This window comes from Gordionus sp. m RMFG-2023, chromosome 5 (assembly GCF_954871325.1).
Source record: "Gordionus sp. m RMFG-2023 chromosome 5, tfGorSpeb1-WG-v2, whole genome shotgun sequence".
Lineage (NCBI taxonomy): Eukaryota > Metazoa > Nematomorpha > Gordioida > Chordodea > Parachordodidae > Gordionus > Gordionus sp. m RMFG-2023.
In genome coordinates this window covers 5282474-5288310 of record NC_088779.1, presented here as the reverse complement: position 1 = coordinate 5288310, position 5837 = coordinate 5282474, and positions in this window count along the sequence as shown.

The following is a 5837-nucleotide window of genomic DNA, read 5'->3' as shown; positions in this document are numbered from 1 at the left end:
CCATATTTTTGTTTTAAATAAATTAGAAACCTGCAGAATTACTATTTTATTTATTTTTAATATTTATACCTAATAATGGCGAAAAATATTCGGTTTTGAAATATATGGCCCGGTCTGGTCGGGTATTTTTTTAAAAACATTTAGTCCCGACCCGGGCTGCAGGTCTCTGAAATAAATAAAATAAATTATATAGATAATATTTATATTTTACACTCAATAATTAACAAAATCATATTTTATTTATATAGTTTATAATTGGTTCATAATTAAAAAAAAAATTGTTCTAAATTAATTAAAAATCCTGGATAGGCTGATTTTCTTTTTTACCCTGTAAAATAATTTTGGGCAAGTTACCGTCTTAATAAAACACCAATATAATTTTGCGAAAGTTGCTAGCTCCCCGTAATAATTTCATATGAAGGATGATAAATTTGTCTAGCTCTAGGCTCACAAAAAGTATGATAAATATCAGCTTGGCCCGCCTAAATATTTTGTATAATTTGTTAGGCCAAATAAGTCCGAATCTATATAAAAATATTAAATGATTTAATTTCTGGATTTTATATATTTCACTATGATGCTCCATTTAAAAAAATATATAAATTTATTCAACTTGAAGTTTTTGTTCCTTAATTTTAGCGCTATTTTATATAATCTTTAGTAAATTATTGGTGTTCATTATTTTATTTTGGTTTTGTACATTATTTTGAAATAAAATGTAATATGTTTATATGTCATCTAAGAAAAATAAAAATTAAATATTATTTGTATATCATTAGAATAGTTTATCGCGATTTGAAAATTCCTGATCAAATTATTAGGACTTCGATCTCTCTCTCAATTCATTTAATGCTCTCAGTCAAATAAAGATGGCTAGGACTGATCATCAATGATGAGATGACTATATTGACAACAGATTTAAAATCAAATACCACACGAAGGCAGTGCTATTGAGTGCACTTCTATCAATAGGGAGTATCATAACCATAGACTTATATTAACATAAACTGCTCAACGATTAAAGAAAACATCCTTAAAATAATCGCCATTTCGAAAATAGCATTCTTTATTTTAATAACTCTATGTTTTAATTTAAATCATTTATAAATACAAACTATTCTTTTCAACCCCTGCTGAGGGTTTTTTTTCCTTAAATTTGTCTGGTGAGAATTTATTTTTGATCAATTTTTTAGGCCTGGTCCCGCTATTTAAAATCTCATCGTTGAACAATTTTTGCCATATTTTGCAAAGTATTTTCAACGGGAAATAAAACAAAAAATACTATTTTTCAGCCTATGGGTTGGATTTCGGGTAAGGCCATTTACAGACATAATGTTTTTTCGAGTTGTTTCCTAGGGAAAGTTTTTGGTAAATATTTAATTTGTCGAATTAATTTTTTTTTAAAAAAAAACTAGGATAAGAGTATATCAATCGCTAGTTAATAGTTAATAAATTATAAAAATCATTTGTGTTCGACTAAATTTTGATTCTCATTTCTATTTAGCCTAAGTTTCTCTGGCGTTTACGATGTTTAGTGGAAGCCATTAGCCGGAATAGAACCAGGAAACAGCCTCCTTTATTCTTTGTTTGGAAATAAATAAAAATTCTAGAGAGAGGCCTACCAAAGATATTTTGAAAAGAACGCAAAATGAACTTAGGTTTGTAGGTCTTTGATAATTACAAGTTTATAAAAAAAATTATATATTATTTTATAATATATTAAATATAAAACTGATGCAAATAGTTGGACACACGACGTGCGACATAAATTTAGTCGTTTAACTTATAACATATTTATTTATTTCAAATTGTAGTTTAAAGATTTCTACGATTAAATTAAATGTCTCCTATTTTTTTAAAAATTTAGGTCGTTTTCATATTGTTGATGTTTCGTAAATAATTAATTGGGTTTACTAAGTATTACGAAATTCTCGATGATGTAAATTAAGTAAAAATTAAGAAATTTCTATATAAATATTTAACGCCATCTAAATAAATGTTTGAAGTTAATCAGAAACATACAGAAGTACTATTTGAGGGGCCGGCCCCAATTTTCTTTTTCTTTTACTCCGGCCCGGATTTTTTTGAAAAGTTTTTTGGCCCGGGCATGATTTTGAGAAAATATATTTTATTTATTTTATAATTTTATTACTAATAATGGCGATTTATAATCGGTTTTAATATTCTGTTTTAAAATATACGGGCCCGGTCAGCCCGGTTATGTTTTAAAAAAAAATAAGCCCGACCAAGGTATATTTAAAAAAATTTAACATAGTCCGGACCGGGCTGATGGTCCCTATTATATATATATCTTATTTAGTTTTTCATTAAATAATTGACAAAATTATATCTCATTTATATAGTTCATAATCAAAACTAAAAAATTGTTCTTAATTAAAGATCATCGTGGCCCGATCAAAATTAAGCCCTGATTTTATTATATTCAGCGGCTCGTAAAATAAGCTTGGGCAAGTTACCGTCCGACTAAAACAGCAAAATAATTTTGTCTAAGTTGCTGGCTACCGTAATATTTTAATATGAAGGAAGATAAATTTACCTAGCTCTAAGCTTACAAAAATGCCTGGAAAAATATTTTGCATAATTTGGCCAAATTTTTTAAGTTCGTATCTATGTATGAATATTATAAGTGATTTATTTTCATTGTTATTTTAACATATTGGATGTTATATTTTTCACTGTGAGGACTTGCTCTATTTTAAAAAATAACTTGAAGTTTTTATTCCTTAATTTTAGCCCTAATTTTTATAATCTTTAGTAAATATTTGATGTTGTTGCTAGTATTTTTTTTAAAAAAGGGAATAAATGGCTTTTGGATATTATAAAAAAAAATGTATAACGTTTATACGTCATCTAAGAAAAATAAAAATTAAATAGTATTTGTATATCTTTAGAATAGTTTATAGCGATTTGAAAATTCCTGATCAAATAATTCGGACTTCGATCTCTCTCTCAATTCATTTAATGCTTTCAATCAAATAAAGATGGCTAAGACTGATCATCAATGAGGAAGACGACTATATTGACAACAGATTTAAAATAGAATACCATACGAAGTCAATGCTATTGAGTTGTGCACTTCTGTCAATAGAGAATGGTATAACCAAACCTAATATATAAACTGGTTATAGATTAAAATAAACATCCTTTAAAAAAATCGCCACTTTGAAAATAGCAAAATTTATTTTAAAAACTCTATATTTTTTCTTTATTTTTTATTTAAATCATTTATTTTTTTTAACGCGCTACTTTCTAAAAATATAATGAATGTAACTATAAACATTAAAATTTAATTATAATATAAATAATTATAATTTTTTCAATTTGTAATTTATATTTTCAATCAGTATTAAAAACCTAAATCATATGGTGTAAATTAATTTATTTGTCATCGCAAATTGGTATCGAAATCGATGTAAATGAGAGTCAGACAAGGTGGAAGGTAGTCTGGAAAAAAATGTTATTGATAACAATAATACAAATTTTTCATTTCCAAAATTTGAAAAATATTTTTAAATTAATGTAAAAACAAAAAAGTGACCGTCAATTTATTTGTTTAAAATGTAGAAAAATTATATCCTCATATAAATTTAGTAGGTATAAAGATAATTGTCATTTTTGAATTCCAATAATATTTATTTTATAAGAAATGCCAACAGTTTTAAAGTGATAGAAAAACATCGTAATAATTTTAGTATATGGGAGACTACATCCAAAATGACCAATTCAATTCAAATTAAATTGATTAATAATTTTGCACATGCTAATATTTCTCTGAAAATGGCTGATAAAGTTATTGTCGATTTTATAATTGATACCAGCCAATGTCATTGGTTGATAATCCATTATTTACCATGATGATTAAAATTATCCACTTTACAACAATTTTTTGTCCCCAAACACTAACGATTGAGAGAGCAGACAAAGATTCCCTTGTTAGAACCATAAAAACGACTTCTGATAATTTTTTTGAAATAAAGGATACTAATATAATAGAAAATTTCCTAGAGACTTTTTTAAATCTAAAAATCAAATGAGTATTTTTGATAATTTTTCTTATATTAAAGATATGTATATAAAATTATATACAGCCTTGCCCTGAAATGCTGGTTTTGAGAGATTATTTACTAAGGCGAAACTTATACTTTCGACTTAAGGATTATAGTATATTAATTTATCATTAAAATGCAACATTAAAAAATGAATATTATCACAAATAATTTATTGCATAAATGATTTAAAACTAACTATAATTTATAAATGTTGATTTCTATGTATTAAAATTTTTTTTTATAAAAATTAGCCTAGAATGTAGCAAAAAAAGTAACAACTCTTCTAGGAATGATGTTATGAAAAAACTGGAAATGAACATAAGTTTATAGGTATATGATAATTGGATTACATAAAAATTATATATTATTTAAATATTTTAATTAAAATATTGTGCAGATCTGAAGTAATAACCTGAAAAATTTAGTCGTTTTAACTTATATCATATTTATTTATTTAAAATTATAGTTTTTAAAATTTCTATAATTAAATTAAATATGTCTGCTATTTTAAAAAAAATTTAGATCGTTTACATATGATGATACCTGCATCTCAATCCTTCTGTGAACTGGTTGAGGCATAATTTGTTCCATTTGTTATATTTTTTGACTAGCTTGATAATGCAAGATTGTAATTAATCATCAGTTAGTTTAAAAATTAGTTTTTGACTTAGTAGAAGATGATATGAGTAATGCGATTGATAGGTAGGAAGAGTAATTTGTAAATCTGATAAAATTTTGGATTAAAAATATCATCCAATATGAATTTGATTTCAAATTTGTAATATCGGAAAATTCCTGAAAATTGGAGAGCCCCTGCCTGATGAACTGAAGCCGTAATGAATTTTGAAAAATATTTAGAAAGTTTATATATAAGGCCTAATGTGAAAGTTAGAATTGAGATATTGCATAAATGTAAGTTTATTGAGATTCCCTTTCTAGGAAGGCTATATTGGTAGAGCTATCTATTAGTAATCCAAGGACATAAATTTCATCTTTGGTCGTAGAAGCAAATTGGTCTAGATTGGAGAGAATTATTTTATCCTGGAATAAATTTCAAATTTCTTTACTTAATGATAATTTTTGTTAAAATATTGGGTGATAAAAATAAGTGTTTATAGGGCCTAATAATTTAGGTTCATCCAAATGGCAAGTGTTCAATTTAAATCATTTATCCCATCCCCTGAATCATTTAATTTATTGCTAACTACTGTTAAATTAAATAAATGCACAAATTATAAGAAAATAAGGGGGGGGGGCACAAATAAAATAGGAAATCAAGGAAATGGTTGAGATTAAAAGAAAATAATATATAAACGTTGTTATAAAAATAAATATAGTATTAATATTTTATTTTATGAAGAATACATTGGTATAATCGGTATCGATTAGTGACGTTCTTATAATTTTAATAATTTTGTACGGTTAGAAAAAATATACTATTTAAAATAACGACAAATTTTGAAATTTTTTTTAAATGGCTCTTTAAAATATTCAAGGAGTTTGAGCCTTCTTCCCATGAACCTACCGATTAAGATTTATCCTTATACGAAATTATTTATTATCCCACATGTTTGTACTACTTAATTCTGATTCTGAGTTTAGCAAATAATCTAAGAATGTGTTATAATAATTAATAATTTTAAAATATTTTGCATTTTATGTTACAAAATTAGATTAATATTTATTTTTATGATAGTATTAATCATGATAATTCATTTTATATTTTCCTCCCTGACACTTATTTTATAACATGTGGAGTTATTAAAA